The 26,624-nt window shown below is 42.0% G+C and overlaps 1 protein-coding gene across 1 annotated transcript in view; it reads left to right on the top strand.

Annotated features, from left to right (window-relative positions):
* Window positions 1-26,624, top strand: part of LOC132991096 (oocyte zinc finger protein XlCOF20-like) — a 33,488-nt gene that overhangs the window by 4,302 nt on the left and 2,562 nt on the right. The window lies entirely within an intron of this gene.

Here is a 26,624-nt window from a genome sequence, read left to right on the forward strand (position 1 = left end):
ATATAATAATATAATAATATAATATATCTACAGTTCAGTAGTCAGTACTTTATATAATAATATAATATAATATGATATAATATAATATAATAATATAATATCTACAGTTCAGTAGTCAGTACTTTATATAATAATATAATATAATATGATATAATATAATATAATAATATAATATCTACAGTTCAGTAGTCAGTACTTTATATAATAATATAATATAATAATATAATATCCACAGTTCAGTAGTCAGTACTTAATATAATAATATAATATAATATGATATAATATAATATAATAATATAATATCTACAGTTCAGTAGTCAGTACTTTATATAATAATATAATATAATATGATATTATATAATATAATAATATAATATCTACAGTTCAGTAGTCAGTACTTTATATAATAATATAATATAATAATATAATATCTACAGTTCAGTAGTCAGTACTTTATATAATAATATAATATAATATGATATAATATAATATAATAATATAATATCTACAGTTCAGTAGTCAGTACTTTATATAATAATATAATATAATATGATATAATATAATATAATAATATAATATCTACAGTTCAGTAGTCAGTACTTTATATAATAATATAATATAATAATATAATATCCACAGTTCAGTAGTCAGTACTTAATATAATAATATAATAATATAATATAATATCCACAGTTCAGTAGTCAGTACTTAATATAATAATATAATATAATAATATAATATCCACAGTTCAGTAGTCGGTACTTTATATAATAATATAATATAATATAATAATATAATATAATATAATATAATATAATAATATAATATAATATAATATAATATCTACAGTTCAGTAGTCAGTACTTTATATAATAATATAATATAATAATATAATATCTACAGTTCAGTAGTCAGTACTTTATATAATAATATAATATAATAATATAATATCCACAGTTCAGTAGTCAGTACTTTATATAATAATATAATATAATATAATAATATAATATCTACAGTTCAGTAGTCAGTACTTTATATAAAAATATAATATAATAATATAATATAATATCCACAGTTCAGTAGTCAGTACTTTATATAATATAATATAATATAATATAATAATATAATATAATATCTACAGTTCAGTAGTCAGTACTTTATAATATAATATAATATAATATCTACAGTTCAGTAGTCAGTACTTTATATAATAATATAATATAATATAATAATATAATATCTACAGTTCAGTAGTCAGTACTTTATATAATAATATAATATAATATAATAATATAATATCTACAGTTCAGTAGTCAGTACTTTATATAATAATATAATATAATATCTACAGTTCAGTAGTCAGTACTTTATATAATAATATAATATAATATGATATAATATAATATCCACAGTTCAGTAGTCAGTACTTTATATAATAATATAATATAATATAATATAATAATATAATATAATATCTACAGTTCAGTAGTCAGTACTTTATATAATAATATAGTATATATAATATAATATAATAATATAATATAATATAATATAATAATGTAATATAATATAATAATATAATATATATAATATAATATAATATAATAATGTAATATAATATAATAATATAATATAATAATATAATATCCACAGTTCAGTAGTCAGTACTTTATATAATAATATAATATATATAATATAATATAATATAATATCCACAGTTCAGTAGTCAGTACTTTATATAATAATATAATATAATATCCACAGTTCAGTAGTCAGTACTTTATATAATAATATAATATAATATAATATAATATGATATAATATATATAATATAATATAATATCTACAGTTCAGTAGTCAGTACTTTATATAATAATATAATATAATAATATAATATAATATCCACAGTTCAGTAGTCAGTACTTTATATAATAATATAATATAATATAATAATATAATATAATAATATAATATAATATCCACAGTTCAGTAGTCAGTACTTTATATAATAATATAATATAATAATATAATATAATATCCACAGTTCAGTAGTCAGTACTTTATATAATAATATAATATAATATAATATAATAATATAATATAATAATATAATATAATATAATAATATAATATAATATAATAATATAATATAATATCCACAGTTCAGTAGTCAGTACTTTATATAATAATATAATATAATATAATATAATAATATAATATAATAATATAATATAATAATATAATATAATATCCACAGTTCAGTAGTCAGTACTTTATATAATAATATAATATAATAATATAATATAATATCCACAGTTCAGTAGTCAGTACTTTATATAATAATATAATATAATAATATAATATCTACAGTTCAGTAGTCAGTACTTTATATAATAATATAATATACTAATATAATATAATATCCACAGTTCAGTAGTCAGTACTTTATATAATAATATAATATAATAATATAATATCCACAGTTCAGTAGTCAGTACTTTATATAATAATATAATATAATATAATATGATATAATATAGCATAATATAATATGATATAATATAATATCCACAGTTCAGTAGTCAGTACTTTATATAATAATATAATATAATATGATATAATATAGCATAATATAATATGATATAATATAATATCCACAGTTCAGTAGTCAGTACTTTATATAATAATATAATATAATATAATATCCACAGTTCAGTAGTCAGTACTTTATATAATAATATAATATAATATGATATAATATAGTATAATATAATATAATATAATATCCACAGTTCAGTAGTCAGTACTTTATATAATAATATAATATAATATAATAATATAATATAATAGAATATCCACAGTTCAGTAGTCAGTACTTTATATAATAATATAATATAATATAATATAATATCCACAGTTCAGTAGTCAGTACTTTATATAATAATATAATATAATATAATATCCACAGTTCAGTAGTCAGTACTTTATATAATAATATAATATAATATGATATAATATAGTATAATATAATATAATATAATATAATATCCACAGTTCAGTAGACAGTACTTTATATAATAATATAATAATATAATAATATAATATAATAGTCACAGTTCAATAGTCAGTACTTTTCAGTAGGAGTTTCAGTAGTCTGAACTCTCGTGGTCATTCAGTGATCATTTTTTGGGTCCTCCTCAGTATACTGAACATTTCAGTATGGATACTAACTTCCTGGTTTCATGCAGTATGGATCGGATGAATCCTTTCAGGAAATGAATTATATTTTACCCACAATGCTGTGCGAAATGAAATGTAAATCGTCACGTCACTTCTTCAAATCAAAACAAACGAGTGTGGATTAATTTAATCTTAATTTAATCTAGAGTTAAAGTCCCGACTGAAAACACTACTTTAAATTAACAACAGAAAATAAAACTAATATCTGCATTATTATAAAACCTTTCTCCCTCTATTTAAATAATGATTTCACTATTTAAATGTGTCTTTATTGGTTTATTTTATATTCTGTATATTACTGTCTTTCATTTGTTCTTTATGTACTGTATGTTATTTAGTTATTTAATCTTTTACTTGATTTACATTGTGATATTGTTTTTTGTTTACCTGACTGTATATGAGCATTACTCTTCTTGAATAAAGATAAACAAAAAAAAACCCGGCCGGTTCGGGAAACGTAAATGACGTCACTTCCATACTGAATGAATGAGAAGAAGAAGGAACAAATATCTGTCTACTGAATAGTAGGTACTAAACAGTAAACAGCAGATAGTAGGTACTAAACAGTATACAGCAGATAGTAGGTACTAAACAGTAAACAGCAGATACAAAACAGTAAACAGCAGATAGTAGGTACTAAAGAGTAAACAGCAGATAGTAGGTACTAAAGAGTAAACAGCAGATAGTAGGTACTAAACAGTAAACAGCAGATAGTAGGTACTAAACAGTAAACAGCAGATAGTAGGTACTAAACAGTAAACAGCAGATAGTAGGTACTAAACAGTAAACAGCAGATAGTAGGTACTAAACAGTAAACAGCAGATAGTAGGTACTAAACAGTAAACAGCAGATAGTAGGTACTAAACAGTATACAGCAGATAGTAGGTACTAAAGAGTAAACAGCAGATAGTAGGTACTAAACAGTAAACAGCAGATAGTAGGTACTAAACAGTAAACAGCAGATAGTAGGTACTAAACAGTAAACAGCAGATAGTAGGTACTAAAGAGTAAACAGCAGATAGTAGGTACTAAACAGTAAACAGCAGATAGTAAGTACTAAACAGTAAACAGCAGATAGTAAGTACTAAACAGTAAACAGCAGATACTAAGCAGTAAACAGCAGATAGTAGGTACTAAAGAGTAAACAGCAGATAGTAGGTACTAAAGAGTAAACAGCAGATAGTAGGTACTAAACAGTAAACAGCAGATAGTAGGTACTAAAGAGTAAACAGCAGATAGCAGATACTAAACAGTAAACAGCAGATACTAAACAGTAAACAGCAGATAGTAGGTACTAAAGAGTAAACAGCAGATAGTAGGTACTAAACAGTAAACAGCAGATAGTAGGTACTAAACAGTAAACAGCAGATAGTAGGTACTAAACAGTAAACAGCAGATAGTAGGTACTAAACAATAAACAGCAGATAGTAGGTACTAAACAGTATACAGAAGATAGTAGGTACTAAACAGTAAACAGCAGATAGTAGGTACTAAACAGTAAACAGCAGATAGTAGGTACTAAACAGTAAACAGCATGGATAGTAGGTACTAAACAGTATACAGCAGATAGTAGGTACTAAACAGTAAACAGCATGGATAGTAGGTACTAAACAGTATACAACAGATAGTAGGTACTAAACAGTAAACAGCAGATAGTAGGTACTAAACAGTAAACAGCAGATAGTAGGTACTAAACAGTATACAGCAGATAGTAGGTACTAAACAGTAAACAGCAGATAGTAGGTACTAAACAGTATACAGCAGATAGTAGGTACCAAACAGTAAACAGCAGATAGTAGATACTAAACAGTATACAGCATGGATAGTAGGTACTAAACAGTATACAGCAGATAGTAGGTACTAAATAGTAAACAGCGGATAGTAGGTACTAAACAGTATACAGCATGGATAGTAGGTACTAAACAATATACAGTAGATAGTAGGTACTAAACAGTAAACAGCAGATAGTAGATACTAAACAGTATACAACATGGATAGTAGGTACTAAACAGTATACAGCAGATAGTAGGTACTAAACAGTATACAGCAGATAGTAGGTACTAAACAGTAAATAGCAGATAGTAGGTACTAAACAGTAAACAGCAGATAGTAGGTACTAAACAGTAAACAGCAGATAGTAGGTACTAAAGAGTAAACAGCAGATAGCAGATACTAAACAGTAAACAGCAGATACTAAACAGTAAACAGCAGATAGTAGGTACTAAAGAGTAAACAGCAGATAGTAGGTACTAAACAGTAAACAGCAGATAGTAGGTACTAAACAGTAAACAGCAGATAGTAGGTACTAAACAGTAAACAGCAGATAGTAGGTACTAAACAATAAACAGCAGATAGTAGGTACTAAACAGTATACAGAAGATAGTAGGTACTAAACAGTAAACAGCAGATAGTAGGTACTAAACAGTAAACAGCAGATAGTAGGTACTAAACAGTAAACAGCAGATAGTAGGTACTAAACCGTAAACAGCAGATAGTAGGTACTAAACAGTAAACATCAGATAGTAGGTACTAAACAGTAAACAGCATGGATAGTAGGTACTAAACAGTAAACAGCATGGATAGTAGGTACTAAACAGTATACAGCAGATAGTAGGTACTAAACAGTAAACAGCATGGATAGTAGGTACTAAACAGTATACAACAGATAGTAGGTACTAAACAGTAAACAGCAGATAGTAGGTACTAAACAGTATACAGCAGATAGTAGGTACTAAACAGTAAACAGCAGATAGTAGGTACTAAACAGTATACAGCAGATAGTAGGTACCAAACAGTAAACAGCAGATAGTAGATACTAAACAGTATACAGCATGGATAGTAGGTACTAAACAGTATACAGCAGATAGTAGGTACTAAATAGTAAACAGCGGATAGTAGGTACTAAACAGTATACAGCATGGATAGTAGGTACTAAACAATATACAGTAGATAGTAGGTACTAAACAGTAAACAGCAGATAGTAGATACTAAACAGTATACAACATGGATAGTAGGTACTAAACAGTATACAGCAGATAGTAGGTACTAAACAGTATACAGCAGATAGTAGGTACTAAACAGTAAATAGCAGATAGTAGGTACTAAACAGTATACAGCAGATAGTAGGTACTAAACAGTATACAGCAGATAGTAGGTACTAAACAGTATACAGCATGTATAGTAGGTATTAAACAGTATACAGCAGATAGTAGGTACTAAACAGTATACAGTATGGATAGTAGGTACTAAACAGTATACAACATGGATAGTAGGTACTAAACAGTATACAGCAGATAGTAGGTACTAAACAGTATACAGAAGATAGTAGGTACTAAACAGTAAACAGCAGATAGTAGGTACTAAACAGTAAACAGCAGATAGTAGGTACTAAACAGTATACAGCAGATAGTAGGTACTAAACAGTAAACAGCAGATAGTAGATACTAAACAGTATACAGCATGGATAGTAGGTACTAAACAGTATACAGCAGATAGTAGGTACTAAATAGTAAACAGCGGATAGTAGGTACTAAACAGTATACAGCATGGATAGTAGGTACTAAACAGTATACAGTAGATAGTAGGTACTAAACAGTAAACAGCAGATAGTAGATACTAAACAGTATACAACATGGATAGTAGGTACTAAACAGTATACAGCAGATAGTAGGTACTAAACAGTAAATAGCAGATAGTAGGTACTAAACAGTATACAGCAGATAGTAGGTACTAAACAGTAAACAGCAGATAGTAGGTACTAAACAGTATACAGCAGATAGTAGATACTAAACAGTATACAGCAGATAGTAGGTACTAAACAGTATACAGCAGATAGTAGGTACTAAACAGTAAACAGCAGATAGTAGATACTAAACAGTATACAGCATGGATAGTAGGTACTAAACAGTATACAGCAGATAGTAGGTACTAAATAGTAAACAGCGGATAGTAGGTACTAAACAGTATACAGCATGGATAGTAGGTACTAAACAGTATACAGTAGATAGTAGGTACTAAACAGTATACAGCAGATAGTAGGTACTAAACAGTAAATAGCAGATAGTAGGTACTAAACAGTATACAGCAGATAGTAGGTACTAAACAGTAAACAGCAGATAGTAGGTACTAAACAGTATACAGCAGATAGTAGATACTAAACAGTATACAGCAGATAGTAGGTACTAAACAGTATACAGCAGATAGTAGGTACTAAACAGTAAACAGCAGATAGTAGATACTAAACAGTATACAGCATGGATAGTAGGTACTAAACAGTATACAGCAGATAGTAGGTACTAAATAGTAAACAGCGGATAGTAGGTACTAAACAGTATACAGCATGGATAGTAGGTACTAAACAGTATACAGTAGATAGTAGGTACTAAACAGTAAACAGCAGATAGTAGATACTAAACAGTATACAACATGGATAGTAGGTACTAAACAGTATACAGCATGGATAGTAGGTACTAAACAGTATACAGCAGATAGTAGGTACTAAACAGTATACAGCAGATAGTAGGTACTAAACAGTAAACAGCAGATAGTAGATACTAAACAGTATACAGCATGGATAGTAGGTACTAAACAGTATACAGCAGATAGTAGGTACTAAATAGTAAACAGCGGATAGTAGGTACTAAACAGTATACAGCATGGATAGTAGGTACTAAACAGTATACAGTAGATAGTAGGTACTAAACAGTATACAGCAGATAGTAGGTACTAAACAGTAAATAGCAGATAGTAGGTACTAAACAGTATACAGCAGATAGTAGGTACTAAACAGTAAACAGCAGATAGTAGGTACTAAACAGTATACAGCAGATAGTAGATACTAAACAGTATACAGCAGATAGTAGGTACTAAACAGTATACAGCAGATAGTAGGTACTAAACAGTAAACAGCAGATAGTAGATACTAAACAGTATACAGCATGGATAGTAGGTACTAAACAGTATACAGCAGATAGTAGGTACTAAATAGTAAACAGCGGATAGTAGGTACTAAACAGTATACAGCATGGATAGTAGGTACTAAACAGTATACAGTAGATAGTAGGTACTAAACAGTAAACAGCAGATAGTAGATACTAAACAGTATACAACATGGATAGTAGGTACTAAACAGTATACAGCATGGATAGTAGGTACTAAACAGTATACAGCAGATAGTAGGTACTAAACAGTATACAGCAGATAGTAGGTACTAACAGTATACAGCAGATAGTAGGTACTAAACAGTATACAGCAGATAGTAGGTACTAAACAGTAAACAGCAGATAGTAGATACTAAACAGTATACAACATGGATAGTAGGTACTAAACAGTATACAGCAGATAGTAGGTACTAAACAGTAAATAGCAGATAGTAGGTACTAAACAGTATACAGTAGATAGTAGGTACTAAACAGTAAACAGCAGATAGTAGATACTAAACAGTATACAACATGGATAGTAGGTACTAAACAGTATACAGCAGATAGTAGGTACTAAACAGTATACAGCAGATAGTAGGTACTAAACAGTATACAGCAGATAGTAGATACTAAACAGTATACAGCAGATAGTAGGTACTAAACAGTATACAGCAGATAGTAGGTACTAAACAGTAAACAGCAGATAGTAGGTACTATTATAGGTACTATTATCCATTGTGTATTTATATTATCACTTTGTATTTTTATTAATATTATAGTTTTGGCTTTTTTGATCCTTTAACCACTTGTTTCTATTTATTTTCCTGCTCTTACCTTCTTATTGTTGTTCTCTTTTGATTTTCTTTTATCTCTTTTAGTTTCTTACATCTTTTTAAATCTTTGGTCCTTTTGGTCTCAGCTCGTGTTGTTGGGTTCTTATGATGGTTCTTATGATGGTTCTTGTGATGGTTCTTGTGATGGTTCTTATGATGGTTCTTGTGATGGTTCTTATGATGGTTCTTGTGATGGTTCTTATGATGGTTCTTATGATGGTTCTTGTGATGGTTTTTATGATGGTTCTTATGATGGTTCTTATGATGGTTCTTATGATGGTTCTTGTGATGGTTCTTGTGATGGTTCTTATGATGGTTCTTATGATGGTTCTTGTGATGGTTCTTATGATGGTTCTTGTGATGGTTCTTGTGATGGTTCTTATGATGGTTCTTATGATGGTTCTTGTGATGGTTCTTGTGATGGTTCTTATAATGTTCTTGTGATGATTCTTATGATGGTTCTTATAATGGTTCTTGTGATGGTTCTTATGATGGTTCTTATAATGGTTCTTATGATGGTTCTTATGATGGTTCTTATGATGGTTCTTATGATGGTTCTTGTGATGGTTCTTATAATGGTTCTTGTGATGGTTCTTATGATGGTTCTTATGATGGTTCTTGTGATGGTTCTTGTGATGGTTCTTGTGATGGTTCTTATGATGGTTCTTGTGATGGTTCTTGTGATGGTTCTTATAATGTTCTTGTGATGATTCTTATGATGGTTCTTATAATGGTTCTTATGATGGTTCTTATGATGGTTCTTATAATGGTTCTTATGATGGTTCTTATGATGGTTCTTATGATGGTTCTTATGATGGTTCTTATGATGGTTCTTGTGATGGTTCTTATAATGGTTCTTGTGATGGTTCTTATGATGGTTCTTATGATGGTTCTTATGATGGTTCTTGTGATGTTCTTATGATGGTTCTTGTGATGGTTCTTGTGATGGTTCTTATAATGGTTCTTGTGATGGTTCTTATAATGGTTCTTATAATGGTTCTTATGATGGTTCTTGTGAGGGTTCTTGTGATGGTACTTGTGATGGTTCTTATGATGGTTCTTATGATGGTTCTTATAATGGTTCTTATGATGGTTCTTATGATGGTTCTTATAATGGTTCTTGTGATGGTTCTTATGATGGTTCTTATGATGGTTCTTATAATGGTTCTTGTGATGGTTCTTATGATGGTTCTTATGATGGTTCTTGTGATGGTTCTTGTGATGGTTCTTGTGATGGTTCTTATGATGGTTCTTGTAATGGTTCTTGTGATGGTTCTTATGATGGTTCTTATGATGGTTCTTATGATGGTTCTTGTGATGGTTCTTGTGATGGTTCTTATAATGTTCTTGTGATGATTCTTATGATGGTTCTTATAATGGTTCTTGTGATGGTTCTTATGATGGTTCTTATGATGTTCTTGTGATGGTCGGGTTATATATGTCTGTTGTGTATCGTGCACTTTGGGTTTTTTTCTGTTGAATTGTATTTAATTATTTTTAGTATTTTGCATTTGTTATGTTCTTGCTGTTGTTTATGTTCTTCTGTGTTTGGTTTAGTTTGTTCTTGTTTTTGCTGTTTGTCAAAGCACTTTGTAAACCTGTGTTATTAAAAGGTGCTATATAAATAAAGTTATTATCATTATTATTATTATTATTATTATTATAATTCGGATACAGCCAAAGACTGTCCCTAAACTCTGATCTGTAGCACGGCCAATCACAGCACTGTGTTTAACCTTTGTAAATAAATATAAATAAATAAAATAGTTTGAGCCTGGACAAAAGAGACTTTCTGTCACTGTTGGAACAAACAATAAAGTATCCATCTATACCATCCATCCAGTTTAAAGTCTAAAAGAAGAAGGACTGAGTTCAGTTCTTCTTCACACTCCAGTCCGGTAGGGGGCGGTAAGAAGAAGAGAAGTGTACCGGAAGTAGCCGAGTGTTTTGTTTCCGGGTCTTCGGGGCTCTTTGTCGCAGAGTCCAGTAGAGAGAGAGAGAGAGAGAGAGAGAGTGTGTGTGTGTGTGTGTGTGTGTGTGTGTGTGTGTGTGTGTGTGTGTGTGTGTGTGTGTGTGTGTGTGTGTGTGTGTGTGTGTGTGTGTGTGTGTGTGTGTGTGTGTGTGTGTGTGTGTGTGTGTGTGTGTGTGTGTGTGTGTGTGTGTGTGTGTGTCTGTCTGTCTGTCTGTCTGTCTGTCTGTCTGTCTGTCTGTCTGTCTGTCTGTCTGTCTGTCTGTCTGTCTGTCTGTCTGTGCGCGTGCGTGCGTGCGTGTCAGATGTCCGGCTTTCAGGAGGTGAAAGATTTGAGAGAGCTGTCAGGACAAACAGCAACATGTGGATACGAAGAGGAGCTCCACCGACAAACACAAGAGCTGGATGTGAGTTTAACACCGGAAATCAAGCAGCACAGAGCAGGTTGGTTTACAGGGAGCTGAGCCTTTAGCTAACGTTAGCATCCACACAGCTAGCTCCCGATCGAACAGCTGTTTACTGTTTCTGGACTTTAGTGGATTGAATGTGAACTCTGAGGTTCAACAACCACTTTAAACTGTTTTTATCAAACTGGTTTTTATCTGTTTAAACTGGTTTTTATCAAACTGGTTTTTATCTGTTTAAACTGGTTTTTATCAAACTGGTTTTTATCTGTTTAAACTGTTTTTTATCAAACTGTTTTTTATCTGTTCAAACTGGTTTTTATCTGTTTAAACTGTTTTTTATCAAACTGGTTTTTATCTGTTCAAACTGGTTTTTATCTGTTTAAACTGTTTTTTATCAAACTGTTTTTTATCTGTTCAAACTGGTTTTTATCTGTTTAAACTGGTTTTTATCAAACTGGTTTTTATCTGTTTAAACTGGTTTTTATCTGTTCAAACTGGTTTTTATCAAACTGGTTTTTATCTGTTTAAACTGGTTTTTATCTGTTCAAACTGGTTTTTAACAAACTGGTTTTTATCTGTTTAAACTGGTTTTTATCTGTTCAAACTGGTTTTTATCTGTTTAAACTGGTTTTTATCAAACTGGTTTTTATCTGTTTACTGAAGCTCTTTAATCACACACCATATTCTGAAGTAAATCTTATTTCTCGGGGAGAGAAACGAGCTGAAATCATACATCAGTCAAAGTTACACATTTCTCATTAATTCAGGACGAAGGGGGTAAAGTGATCCAGCTGGGGGTAAAGTGATCCAGCTGGGGGTAAAGTGATCCAGCAGGGGGGGTAAAGTGATCCAGCAGGGGGTAAAGTGATCCAGCTGGGGGTAAAGTGATCCAGCAGGGGGTGTAAAGTGATCCAGCAGGGGGGTAAAGTGATCCAGCAGGGGGGGTAAAGTGATCCAGCAGGGGGGGTAAAGTGATCCAGCAGGGGGTAAAGTGATCCAGCAGGGGGGGTAAAGTGATCCAGCAGGGGGGGTAAAGTGATCCAGCAGGGGGGTAAAGTGATCCAGCTGGGGGTAAAGTGATCCAGCAGGGGGTAAAGTGATCCAGCTGGGGGGGTAAAGTGATCCAGCTGGGGGTAAAGTGATCCAGCAGGGGGGGTAAAGTGAACCAGCTGGGGGGGCAAAGTGATCCAGCTGGGGGTAAAGTGATCCAGCTGGGGGGGTAAAGTGAACCAGCTGGGGGGCAAAGTGATCCAGCTGGGGGTAAAGTGATCCAGCTGGGGGGGTAAAGTGAACCAGCTGGGGGGGTAAAGTGATCTAGCTGGGGGTAAAGTGATCCAGCTGGGGGGGTAAAGTGATCCAGCAGGGGGTAAAGTGATCCAGCTGGGGGTAAAGTGATCCAGCAGGGGGTGTAAAGTGATCCAGCAGGGGGGTAAAGTGATCCAGCAGGGGGGGTAAAGTGATCCAGCAGGGGGGGTAAAGTGATCCAGCAGGGGGGTAAAGTGATCCAGCTGGGGGTAAAGTGATCCAGCAGGGGGTGTAAAGTGATCCAGCAGGGGGTAAAGTGATCCAGCTGGGGGTAAAGTGATCCAGCAGGGGGGGTAAAGTGAACCAGCTGGGGGGGCAAAGTGATCCAGCTGGGGGTAAAGTGATCCAGCTGGGGGGGTAAAGTGAACCAGCTGGGGGGCAAAGTGATCCAGCTGGGGGTAAAGTGATCCAGCTGGGGGGGTAAAGTGAACCAGCTGGGGGGGTAAAGTGATCTAGCTGGGGGTAAAGTGATCCAGCTGGGGGGGTAAAGTGATCCAGCTGGGGGGCAAAGTGAACCAGCTGGGGGGGTAAAGTGATCTAGCTGGGGGTAAAGTGATCCAGCTGGGGGTAAAGTGATCCAGCAGGGGGGGTAAAGTGAACCAGCTGGGGGGGCAAAGTGATCCAGCTGGGGGTAAAGTGATCCAGCTGGGGGGGTAAAGTGAACCAGCTGGGGGGCAAAGTGATCCAGCTGGGGGGGTAAAGTGATCCAGCTGGGGGTAAAGTGATCCAGCTGGGGGGGTAAAGTGAACCAGCTGGGGGGGTAAAGTGATCCAGCTGGGGGGGTAAAGTGATCTAGCTGGGGGTAAAGTGATCCAGCTGGGGGGGTAAAGTGATCCAGCTGGGGGTAAAGTGATCCAGCTGGGGGGGTAAAGTGAACCAGCTGGGGGGGTAAAGTGATCCAGCTGGGGGGGTAAAGTGATCCAGCTGAGGTTTGGTCAGTTAAGCACATTATTTTCTTCTAAACACTTGAAAGTAACTCTGAACTAAATCAAATACAACATAATATAATTGAAAATGTTTGAATTAACATTGAAATGACAGACAGAACCAGTTAGATCACAAGTCCTGCAGTCTGGAGACTGATAGCCCGGGTTACATCTCATGAGATGTGTGGGGTGGGGTGGGGTGGGATGTGTGGGGTGGGAGGTGTGAGATGTGTGGGGTGGGGTGGGGTGGGATGTGTGGGTTGGGGTGGGGTGGGATGTGTGGGGTGGGAGGTGTGAGATGTGTGGGGTGGGATGTGTGGGGTGGGAGGTGTGGGGTGGGATGTGTGGGGTGGGAGGTGTGAGATGTGTGGGGTGGGGTGGGATGTGTGAGATGTGTGGGGTGGGGTGGGATGTGTGGGTTGGGGTGGGGTGGGATGTGTGGGGTGGGATGTGTGAGATGTGTGGGTTGGGTTGGGGTGGGGTGGGAGGTGTGAGATGTATGGGTTGGGGTGGGGTGGGATGTGTGGGGTGGGAGGTGTGAGATGTGTGGGGTGGGGTGGGATGTGTGGGGTGGGAGGTGTGAGATGTGTGGGTTGGGTTGGGGTGGGGTGGGATGTGTGAGATGTGTGGGGTGGGAGGTGTGAGATGTGTGGGTTGGGTTGGGGTGGGGTGGGAGGTGTGAGATGTGTGGGTTGGGTTGGGGTGGGGTGGGATGTGTGAGATGTGTGGGGTGGGAGGTGTGAGATGTGTGGGTTGGGTTGGGGTGGGGTGGGAGGTGTGAGATGTGTGGGTTGGGTTGGGGTGGGGTGGGATGTGTGGGATGTGTGGGGTGGGATGTGTGGGGTGGGAGGTGTGGGGTGGGAGGTGTGAGATGTGTGGGGTGGGGTGGGATGTGTGAGATGTGTGGGGTGGGGTGGGATGTGTGGGTTGGGGTGGGGTGGGATGTGTGGGGTGGGATGTGTGAGATGTGTGGGTTGGGTTGGGGTGGGGTGGGAGGTGTGAGATGTATGGGTTGGGGTGGGGTGGGATGTGTGGGGTGGGAGGTGTGAGATGTGTGGGGTGGGGTGGGATGTGTGGGGTGGGGTGGGATGTGTGGGGTGGGAGGTGTGAGATGTGTGGGTTGGGTTGGGGTGGGGTGGGATGTGTGAGATGTGTGGGTTGGGGTGGGGTGGGGTGGGAGGTGTGGGTTGGGGTTGGGGTGGGGTGGGAGGTGTGGGGTGGAAACCAACCAGCAATTCAGGCTAATCTTCAGCTAGCATCATCACATGGTTTTATATGTTGGTAGTTCATCAACATGTATGATATCAGTTTTTCTACCTGAATCAATTTGCTTTGGCACAACAGTTGATTAAGTTCACAGCAAGAAAATTTACTTTTACATGCAGGACCATGAGGTCCTCTCCTTCATGGCCAAGGAGAAATGGGAGTGGCTTGAAAACATAATGGTCACATGACCACAAATGTGTTCCGTTGCCTAGATACAGGGGGTGTGTGGGTGTGGGTGTGGGGTGGGGTGGGAGGTGTGAGATGTGTGGGGTGGGGTGGGATGGGATGTGTGAGATGTGTGGGTTGGGGTGGGGTGGGAGGTGTGAGATGTGTGGGTGGGAGGTGTGAGATGTGTGAGATGTGTGGGTTGGGGTGGAGTGGGAGGTGTGGGGTGGGATGTGTGAGATGTGTGGGGTGGGGTGGGATGTGTGAGATGGGTGGGGTGGGGTGGGATGTGTGAGATGTGTTGGTTGGGGTGGGGTGTGGGGTGGGGTGGGGTGAGATGTGTGGGGTGGGGTGGGGTGGGGTGGGAGGTGTGGGGTGGGGTGGGGTGGGGTGGGATGTGTGAGATGTGTGGGTTGGGGTGGGGTGGGAGGTGTGGGGTGGGGTGGGATGTGTGAGATGTGTGGGGTGGGGTGGGGTGGGGTGGGATGTGTGAGATGTGTGGGGTGGGGTGGGGTGGGATGTGTGAGATGGGTGGGGTGGGATGTGTGAGATGTGTGGGTTGGGTTGGGGTGGGAGGTGTGGGGTGGGGTGGGATGTGTGAGATGGGTGGGGTGGGATGTGTGAGATGTGTGGGTTGGGGTGGGGTGGGAGGTGTGGGGTGGGGTGGGGTGGGGTGGGGTGGGATGTGTGAGATGTGTGGGTTGGGGTGGGGTGGGAGGTGTGGGGTGGGGTGGGGTGGGGTGGGATGTGTGAGATGGGTGGGGTGGGATGTGTGAGATGTGTGGGTTGGGTTGGGGTGGGAGGTGTGAGATGTGTGGGTTGGGTTGGGGTGGGAGGTGTGAGATGTGTGGGGTGGGATGTGTGAGATGTGTGGGGTGGGGTGGGATGTGTGAGATGTGTGGGGTGGGGTGGGGTGGGATGTGTGAGATGTGTGAGATGTGTGGGGTGGGGTGGGGTGGGATGTGTGAGATGTGTGAGATGTGTGGGGTGGGATGTGTGAGATGTGTGGGGTGGGGTGGGGTGGGATGTGTGAGATGTGTGGGGTGGGGTGGGGTGGGATGTGTGAGATGTGTGGGGTGGGATGTGTGAGATGTGTGGGGTGGGGTGGGGTGGGGTGGGGTGGGATGTGTGAGATGTGTGGGGTGGGATGTGTGAGATGTGTGGGGTGGGGTGGGTTGGGGTGGGGTGGGATGTGTGAGATGTGTGGGGTGGGATGTGTGAGATGTGTGGGGTGGGGTGGGTTGGGGTGGGGTGGGATGTGTGAGATGTGTGGGGTGGGGTGGGGTGAGATGTGTGGGGTGGGATGTGTGAGATGTGTGGGGTGGGGTGGGGTGGGAGGTGTGAGATGTGAGATGTGTGGGGTGGGATGTGTGAGATGTGTGGGGTGGGATGTGTGAGATGTGTGGGGTGGGGTGGGGTGGGATGTGTGAGATGTGTGGGGTGGGGTGGGGTGGGGTGGGATGTGTGAGATGTGTGGGTTGGGGTGGGGTGGGATGTGTGGGGTGGGGTGGGGTGAGATGTGTGGGGTGGGGTGGGGTGGGATGTGTGAGATGTGTGGGGTGGGGTGGGGTGGGATGTGTGAGATGTGTGGGTTGGGTTGGGGTGGGGTGGGATGTGTGAGATGTGTGGGGTGGGGTGGGGTGGGATGTGTGAGATGTGTGGGTTGGGTTGGGGTGGGGTGGGATGTGTGAGATGTGTGGGTTGGGGTGGGGTGGGATGTGTGAGATGTGTGGGGTGGGATGTGTGAGATGTGTGGGTTTGGTTGGGGTGGGGTGGGGTGGGATGTGTGAGATGTGTGGGTTGGGTTGGGGTGGGGTGGGGTGGGATGTGTGAGATGTGTGGGTTGGGGTGGGGTGGGATGTGTGAGATGTGTGGGTTGGGGTGGGGTGGGATGTGTGAGATGTGTGGGGTGGGATGTGTGAGATGTGTGGGTTTGGTTGGGGTGGGGTGGGGTGGGATGTGTGAGATGTGTGGGTTGGGTTGGGGTGGGGTGGGATGTGTGAGATGTGTGGGTTGGGGTGGGGTGGGGTGGGGTGGGAGGTGTGGGTTGGGGTTGGGGTGGGGTGGGAGGTGTGGGGTGGAAACCAACCAGCAATTCAGGCTAATCTTCAGCTAGCATCATCACATGGTTTTATATGTTGGTAGTTCATCAACATGTATGATATCAGTTTTTCTACCTGAATCAATTTGCTTTGGCACAACAGTTGATTAAGTTCACAGCAAGAAAATTTACTTTTACATGCAGGACCATGAGGTCCTCTCCTTCATGGCCAAGGAGAAATGGGAGTGGCTTGAAAACATAATGGTCACATGACCACAAATGTGTTCCGTTGCCTAGATACAGGGGGTGTCTCACATTACCCCATTCTCCCTGACGATGACGGAGGGAGGAAGGAGGAGGAGTCTGTAACACACAGACAGACCCCTTTTTCAAACCAACCCCCCCCCCCCCACACACACACACACACTCAGCTGAGTGAAGTCTCCTTCATCAAGGTGTAGGTAGAAATACAGCGGCAGGCTTTGGGACAAACTTCACTCTCTCACATGGAAACAGGAAGTGTGTGTTACCATGGTTACTCAGCGGTATCTTACAGGAAGTGTGTGTTACCATGGTTACTCAGCGGTATCTTACAGGAAGTGTGTGTTACCATGGTTACTCAGCGGTATCTTACAGGAAGTGTGTGTTACCATGGTTACTCAGCGGTATCTTGCGGAAATGGCTTTTTTTTGTAGCAAAAACAATCTGTTTGATGATATTAAATGTTTGAACTCACAGGTTGCTGTCTCCATGACGACCGGACACAATAGGTGTTGCACGTGGTAGGGAGAGGGGGTAGGGGGTAGTGGGTAGTGAGAGGGTGTAGTGGGTAGGGAAAGGGTGTAGTGGGTAGTGAGAGGGTGTAGTGGGTAGGGAGAGGGTGTAGTGGGTAGTGGGTAGTGAGAGGGTGTAGTGGGAGGGTGTAGTGGGTAGGGAGAGGGTGTAGTGGGTAGTGGGTAGTGAGAGGGTGTAGTGGGTAGGGAGAGGGTGTAGTGGGTAGTGGGTAGTGAGAGGGGGTAGTGGGTAGTGAGAGGGTGTAGTGGGTAGGGAAAGGGTGTAGTGGGTAGTGAGAGGGTGTAGTGGGTAGGGAGAGGGTGTAGTGGGTAGTGGGTAGTGAGAGGGTGTAGTGGGAGGGTGTAGTGGGTAGGGAGAGGGTGTAGTGGGTAGTGAGAGGGTGTAGTGGGTAGGGAGAGGGTGTAGTGGGTAGTGGGTAGGGAGAGGGTGTAGTGAGTAGGGAGAGGGTGTAGTGTATAGGGAGAGGGTGTAGTGGGTAGTGTGTAGTGGGTAGGGAGAGGGTGTAGTGGTTAGGGAGAGGGGGTAGTGGGTAGGGAGAGGGTGTAGGGGGTAGGGAGAGGGTGTAGTGGGTAGTGGGAGGGGGTAGTGGGTAGGGAGAGGGTGTAGTGGGTAGTGAGAGGGTGTTGTGGGTAGTGTGTAGGGAGAGGGGGTAGTGGGTAGGGAGAGGGTGTAGTGGGTAGTGAGAGGGGGTAGTGGGTAGTGAGAGGGTGTAGTGGGTAGGGAGAGGGGGTAGTGGGTAGTGGGTAGTGAGAGGGTGTAGTGGGAGGGTGTAGTGGGTAGGGAGAGGGTGTAGTGGGTAGTGAGAGGGTGTAGTGGGTAGGGAGAGGGTGTAGTGGGTAGTGGGTAGTGAGAGGGGGTAGTGGGTAGTGAGAGGGTGTAGTGGGTAGGGAGAGGGTGTAGTGGGTAGTGAGAGGGTGTAGTGGGAGGGTGTAGTGGGTAGGGAGAGGGTGTAGTGGGTAGTGGGTAGTGAGAGGGTGTAGTGGGTAGGGAGAGGGTGTAGTGGGTAGGGAGAGGGTGTAGTGGGTAGTGAGAGGGTGTAGTGGGTAGGGAGAGGGTGTAGTGGGTAGTGAGAGGGTGTAGTGGGTAGGGAGAGGGTGTAGTGAGTAGGGAGAGGGTGTAGTGTGTAGGGAGAGGGTGTAGTGGGTAGGGAGAGGGTGTAGTGGGTAGTGTGTAGTGGGTAGGGAGAGGGTGTAGTGGTTAGGGAGAGGGTGTAGTGGGTAGGGAGAGGGTGTAGTGGGTAGGGAGAGGGTGTAGTGGGTAGTGGGAGGGGGTAGTGGGTAGGGAGAGGGTGTAGTGAGAGGGTGTTGTGGGTAGTGTGTAGGGAGAGGGGGTAGTGGGTAGGGAGAGGGTGTAGTGGGTAGTGAGAGGGGGTAGTGGGTAGTGAGAGGGTGTAGTGGGTAGGGAGAGGGGGTAGTGGGTAGTGTGTAGGGAGAGGGTGTAGTGGGTAGGGAGAGGGTGTAGTGGGTAGGGAGAGGGTGTAGTGTGTAGGGAGAGGGGGTAGTGGGTAGGGAGAGGGTGTAGTGGGTAGTGTGTAGGGAGAGGGTGTAGTGGGTAGGGAGAGGGTGTAGTGGGTAGGGAGAGGGTGTAGTGTGTAGGGAGAGGGGGTAGTGGGTAGGGAGAGGGTGTAGTGGGTAGGGAGAGGGTGTAGTGGGTAGTGAGAGGGTGTAGTGGGTAGGGAGAGGGTGTAGTGAGTAGTGGGTAGTGAGAGGGGGTAGTGGGTAGGGAGAGGGTGTAGTGGGTAGTGGGTAGTGAGAGGGTGTAGTGAGTAGTGGGTAGTGAGAGGGTGTAGTGAGTAGTGGGTAGTGAGAGGGTGTAGTGGGTAGGGAGAGGGTGTAGTGGGTAGTGAGAGGCGGTAGTGGGTAGGGAGAGGGGGTAGTGGGTAGGGAGAGGGTGTAGTGGGTAGTGGGTAGGGAGAGGGGGTAGTGGGTAGGGAGAGGGTGTAGTGAGTAGTGGGTAGTGAGAGGGTGTAGTGGGTAGGGAGAGGGTGTAGTGGGTAGTGAGAGGGTGTAGGGGGTAGGGAGAGGCGGTAGTGGGTAGGGAGAGGGGGTAGTGGGTAGTGGGTAGGGAGAGGGTGTAGTGGGTAGTGAGAGGGTGTAGTGGGTAGGGAGAGGGGGTAGTGGGTAGTGGGTAGTGGGTAGGGAGAGCGGGTAGTGGGTAGTGGGTAGGGAGAGGGTGTAGTGGGTAGGGAGAGGGGGTAGTGTGTAGGGAGAGGGTGTAGTGTGTAGTGAGAGGGTGTAGTGGGTAGGGAGAGGGTGTAGTGGGTTTCGAGAGGGTGTAGTGTGTAGGGAGAGGGGGTAGTGGGTAGTGAGAGGGTGTAGTGGGTAGGGAGAGGGTGTAGTGGGTAGTGAGAGGGTGTAGTGGGTAGGGAGAGGGGGTAGTGGGTAGGGAGAGGGTGTAGTGGAGAGGGGGTAGTGTGTAGGGAGAGGGTGTAGTGGGTAGTGGGTAGTGAGAGGGTTTAGTGGGTAGGGAGAGGGTGTAGTGGGTAGGGAGAGGGTGTAGTGGGTAGGGAGAGGGTGTAGGGAGAGGGTGTAGTGTGTAGGGAGAGGGTGTAGTGGGTAGGGAGAGGGGGTAGTGTGTAGTGAGAGGGGGTAGTGTGTAGGGAGAGGGTGTAGGGGGTAGGGAGAGGGTGTAGTGGGTAGTGAGAGGGTGTAGGGGGTAGGGAGAGGGGGTAGTGTGTAGTGAGAGGGTGTAGGGGGTAGGGAGAGGGGGTAGTGTGTAGTGAGAGGGTGTAGGGGGTAGGGAGAGGGTGTAGTGGGTAGGGAGAGGGTGTAGGGGGTAGGGAGAGGGTGTAGTGTGTAGGGAGAGGGTGTAGTGGGTAGTGAGAGGGTGTAGTGGGTAGGGAGAGGGTGTAGTGTGTAGTGAGAGGGTGTAGTGGGTAGGGAGAGGGTGTAGGGGGTAGGGAGAGGGTGTAGTGGGTAGTGAGAGGGTGTAGGGGGTAGGGAGAGGGTGTAGTGGGTAGGGAGAGGGTGTAGGGGGTAGGGAGAGGGTGTAGTGGGTAGTGAGAGGGGGTAGGGGGTAGGGAGAGGGTGTAGTGGGTAGTGAGAGGGTGTAGTGGGTAGGGAGAGGGTGTAGTGGGTAGGGAGAGGGGGTAGTGGGTAGTGAGAGGGTGTAGTGGGTAGGGAGAGGGTGTAGTGGGTAGGGAGAGGGGGTAGTGGGTAGGGAGAGGGTGTAGTGGGTAGGGAGAGGGGGTAGTGACCGGTTTGAAAAAGACTCACAGACAGCTAACCCTAACTCCTGAACCCTTGCGTCACTCTGAAGAGAAATATTCCTGATCAGCTGTCAGCTCTGAGGCGGATCACTTGAGTTAGAAAAGCAGAGAATGGAGGTTCAGAGAGGACGCTCAGGAACTTTTTGATGATTTGGTGTTCTACTCACAGCTCTACAGACATCTTTGTGTCTTCTGTGTTTCCTGCAGATGTCCAGCAGCTGTCAGTGGGTGAAGAAGATCCTCATGAGCAGCAGGAGGGGAGCTCCAGTCTGGACCAGGAGGACTCTGAGACTGTGCACATTAAAGAGGAACAGGAGGAACTGTGGAGCAGTCAGGAGGGACTGGACGAGGCTGATATCAAGTTCCCCTTCACTCCTGTCTCTGTGAAGAGTGAAGATGATGAAGAGAGACCTCAGTCCTCACAGCTTCATCACAGACACACTGAAGAGATGGAAACAGGAGCTGATGGAGAGGACTGTGGAGGAGCAGAACCAGAGAGGGACTCAGATCCAGAGAGAGGTTTCTATCCAGAGATCGAGGTCAAGACTGAAGACTCTTCTGAACCTGAAACTGAAGACTTTCATGATGTTTGGAAGAGGAACAGAGAACATGAGTCAGGTTTAAAAGATAAGAGATCAAAGACACATAGCTGCTCTGAGTGTGGGAAAACATTTTCCCGTAAAGGATCTCTGTCCAGACACATGATACTCCATTCAGGAGAGAAACCCTTCAGTTGCTCCCTTTGTAGTAAAAGATTTAATCAAAAGCATATTTTGACACTCCACATGGCTCATCACAGAGGAGAGAAACCCCTCAGCTGCAGAATATGTGACCAAAGATTCTCTTGGCCTTTCCAGTTACAGAGACACACTCGTGTTGGCTGTCCTGCTTCAGAGACTCATGAGAACCAAACTGAGCTAAACAGAGAGGCAGAAACAGGAGCTGATGGAGAGGACTGTGGAGGACCAGAACAAGCTAGGAACCCAGATCCAGAGAGACATGTACAATCACAGACTGAGGTCAAGACTGAAGGTTTGAACTCTGTGGACAGAATTAAAGATAAGGGACCAAAGACTGAGGAGACATCAGTGAGCTCCTCTCAGTGTGGTGAAACATTCAAATGGACAAAGAACGTAATTGAACTCACAAGAATTCACACTGAAGAAAAACCCTTCAGTTGTTCTGAGTGTGGTAAAATATTCATCCACAAAAGAAGTCTGACCAGACACATGATCATTCACAGAGGAGAGAAACCATTTGGTTGTTCCGAGTGTGGTAAAAGTTTCAATCAGAAGCATACCCTCACACTCCACATGGCACGTCACAGAGGGGAGAAAGCTTTCGGTTGTTCTGAGTGTGGGAAAAGATTCAGCCGAAGGTCTTATCTTGCATCTCACATGGGAAACCATGATGAAGAGAAACCTCTCAGCTGCTCTGAGTGTGGTGAAAAATTCAACTGTAAGGGAAGTCTAACGGCACACATGATCAGTCACACAGGAGAGAAACCGTTCAGTTGCTCGGAGTGTGGTAAAAGATTTAACAGTAAAGCAAATGTGACCAGACACAAGAAAGTTCACACTGAAGAACAAACATTAGAGAAACCCTTTGGCTGCTCTGAATGTGTTAAAACATTTAAACAAAAGTCTCATCTGACGATCCACATGGCTCATCACAGAGGTAGGAAACCCTTCAGCTGCACCGTTTGTGACAAGAGATTCATTTGGACCTTTCAGTTAAAAAGACACAAGTGTGTTGGTAGTCAGGCTTCAGAACCCAATGAAATCCAAACTGAGCTAAACAGAGAGGCAGAAACAGGAGCTGATGGAGAGGACTGTGGAGGATCAGAACAAGTCACCAAGTCGAATTCAGAGAGACATTTACATCCAGAGATTGAGGTCAAGACTGAAGACTTTTCTGAGCCTGAAACTGATGACAGTGATGATTGGAAGGAGAGCAGAGAACATGAGTCAGGTTTAAACTCTGTGGACAACATGAAAGATAAGAGAAGAAAGACACACAGCTGCTCTGAGTGTGGTAAAACATTCATAAGGAAATGGCATCTGATTGATCACATGAGAATTCACTCGGGTGAGAAACCCTTCAGCTGCTCTGAGTGTGACAAAAGATTCAACTGTAAAGGGAATCTGAATAGACACATGATAGTCCACAGAGCAGGGAAAGCCTTCAGCTGCTTTGAATGTGGTGAACATTTTAGTCAGAAGAGATATCTGAGCAGACACATGATGGTTCATACCCGGGTCAAACTATTCAGCTGCTCTGAGTGTGATGAAAGTTTTCAACAGAAGGCAGATCTTATGGCTCACATGGAGCAGCACAGTGTAGAAAAACCCTTCAGCTGCTCCGAGTGTGGAAAAAGATTGACCAATAAAGGTTCTCTGACCAGACATATGATCATTCACTCAGGAGAGAAACCATTCAGCTGCTCTGAGTGTGGTAAAAGATTTAGTCAAAAGCAAAGCCTGACTCTCCACATGGCTCATCACAGAGGGGAGAAACCCTTCAGCTGCAGATCATGTGACCAAAGATTCTTTTGGCCCTTTCATTTAAAGAATCACACGTGTGTTGGGGGTCAGACTTCAGAGCATCAGAGACCAGATACAGGAGCTGATGGGAATGATTGTGAAGAACCAGATCTTATCCCCTCTCCCTCTATCTCATTGCTGAAGCCCGCTGCAGATTGGGCAGACGGCTGTTCATCATGATTCAGGTTTTGCCTGGTCTCTAAATGTTGCTGAGTGCTGTGCTCATGATGACTTGATTTGTACCCGTAGGCATCCATCATGAAACACAGATTACAAAACAGACGTAACAATGAACAACACATTGGAGAGAAAGAGAATTATTAGAGAGAAGCCTTTTCTTTTCATCTTTTTCTCCTGTACCTCAGCTAAAGAGGTCATGAGGGCTCCGTCTTCTCTTTACTTTTTGAGTTTTGATAGTTAGGGGGGTTTATCTTTATTATTTTGGCCCGTGCTCTACCTGAAGGCGAGGAGCTGCCAACCGGCAGACGGCTACATAAGATCTGACTCTCGTGCACCGGCTAATAAATACTAGCTATGGTAACTTATCCTTTACTTTCTACACCTGACGCACCGAGCAGGAGGCGGCAGTAAAGACAGAGACTGTCCCTAAACTCTGATCTGTAGCACGGCCAATCACAGCACTGTATTTAACCTTTGTAAATAAATATAAATAAATAAAATAGTTTGAGCCTGGACAAAAGAGACTTTCTGTCACTGTTGGAACAAACAATAAAGTATCCATCTATACCATCCATCCAGTTTAAAGTCTAAAAGAAGGACTAAGTTCAGTTCTTCTTCACACTCCAGTCCGGTAGGGGGCGGTAAGAAGAAGAGAAGTGTACCGGAAGTAGCCGAGTGTTTTGTTTCCGGGTCTTCGGGGCTCTTTGTCGTAGAGTCCAGTAGAGAGAGAGAGAGAGAGAGTGTGTGTGTGTGTGTGTGTGTGTGTGTGTGTGTGTGTGTGTGTGTGTGTGTGTGTGTGTGTGTGTGTGTGTGTGTGTGTGTGTGCGCGCGCGCGCGTGCGTGTGCGCGCGCGTGCGTGTCAGATGTCCGGCTTTCAGGAGGTGAAAGATTTGAGAGAGCTGTCAGGACAAACAGCAACATGTGGATACGAAGAGGAGCTCCACCGACAAACACAAGAGCTGGATGTGAGTTTAACACCGGAAATCAAGCAGCACAGAGCAGGTTGGTTTACAGGGAGCTGAGCCTTTAGCTAACGTTAGCATCCACACAGCTAGCTCCCGATCGAACAGCTGTTTACTGTTTCTGGATTTTAAGTTTATATCACACTGGAGGTGGAGATGTTGTTCTGATATAATCTTTGAAGTTGTAGTGACTATTTGTCCAAAAACAACAAAAAATCAAAATAAACTAATATCAAAAATAATCAAATGAGCACTGATGCATCATGGGGGATGTGATGTACGCAGGCTAAAGAAATCCAATGTCCATGAAAGAGCTGCGGTATTTAGGTGGTTTATCTGAAGAAAGCAAACAATGAACTAAGAAAATCATGTCTCCTGCTGCCTCTCATAGGCCCACCCAGGTGCATGCTGGTCCTCTACCTGCCTCTGGTGCCCACAGTGTTACCCAAATACCTAACAAAAAATACTAATGCAAAACTATATTTACTAAACAAACACCTAGCAAAAGAAAATATTACCCAAAATCTATTCTAAATAAAGAAAACGTGTAGAGTAATTAAATAAACAACAACACCCAAATATCAGTAAACTAAACACCAAAACTAATTCTAACAACAATTAAATATCTCCAACAGAAGTGATGAGTGTGAAGATGATCACAGTAGAGCTGATATCCAGAACAACAACTCCAGTGTCATATCAACTTCATACAACAGATCAACAGAAAATAGTTCAATATTCAAAATCAACTACTAATGCTTTTTGAACTCCACCAACTCAAATAGTTCCACAATTGAAGTGAAATGAGAGTGTTGGGTTAGTCAAACATCTTCTGTTACTGTGAGAGAGAATGAGGGAAAAGAGCCGCCTGCTTTAAGACGTACAGCCTCCACGAGGGTTGTCACCTTCCAAGCAGAAAAATAAATGACACCCCGCAGCGGGGTGCAACTCAGCAGGGGCCTGACCCCCACTGACCTCATGGTGGGGTGAGGCACCAGTTGTGGTGAATCATGATTTAAAACGTGGTTTTAATGAAGTAATAAGAGTCATACTTAAAGTTTTAAGTGTTTTATTAACATAATAAAAATAATAAATAATTTACAAACACAAAACTTCAGTTTAAGGCAGATACAGTAATGTATGCACAATGAAACGCACCTAACAGGACGTCAGCAGTTTTAAACTATTTTCTTAATTAAGTGTCTACTGTCGATATATTGATGTTGTATTGATGATATCTCGTCCAGGCCAAACTGTGAATACAGATTAGACTAAAATAAATGTCATCTTCTTGTTTTATTGTTGTTTTATTCACACTATCCAAACTATACTGGAATAACCTATCTATAAACATCTGAGAAAATACATGAAGTAGGCCTACAATAGTTTCCTTTACATTATATTCATTTTCACTGACACTGTCAAGCCAGTCATTACTTTCTACTCACGTCTGTATTTCTGCATCCGTTTACGTTTCTATGGTGCACTGTGCGGGAATCAGAGACACCTGCAGACATGTTTCCTTCTGACTCCTATGACTTTCTCTCACCCAATCACTAAAGAGCTCTCATTGTTCATGCCAAAAAAGAACCAAACAAACCAATGGACGCTCTGAGGAGGCGGGAACTAGCCGGGTGAATGCGGGCGGAATTATGCTGAGTTCAAGGTATCTTGGAAATACGGGACAAACCGCGTCCTGTACTGATTCAAAACGGAACGCAATATCAAAGTGTTAAATACGGGACAATTCCGTATTTTACGGGACGGGTGGCAACCCTATGTGTACATGAGGCACACACACTAACCACTAGACCACCTGAGCACATGTTGACACCTCATTTGACCAATAAGGGCCTTAAGGTTCA

The sequence above is a fragment of the Labrus mixtus genome, chromosome 16 (genome assembly GCF_963584025.1).
Source record: "Labrus mixtus chromosome 16, fLabMix1.1, whole genome shotgun sequence".
Taxonomy (NCBI): Eukaryota; Metazoa; Chordata; class Actinopteri; order Labriformes; family Labridae; genus Labrus; species Labrus mixtus.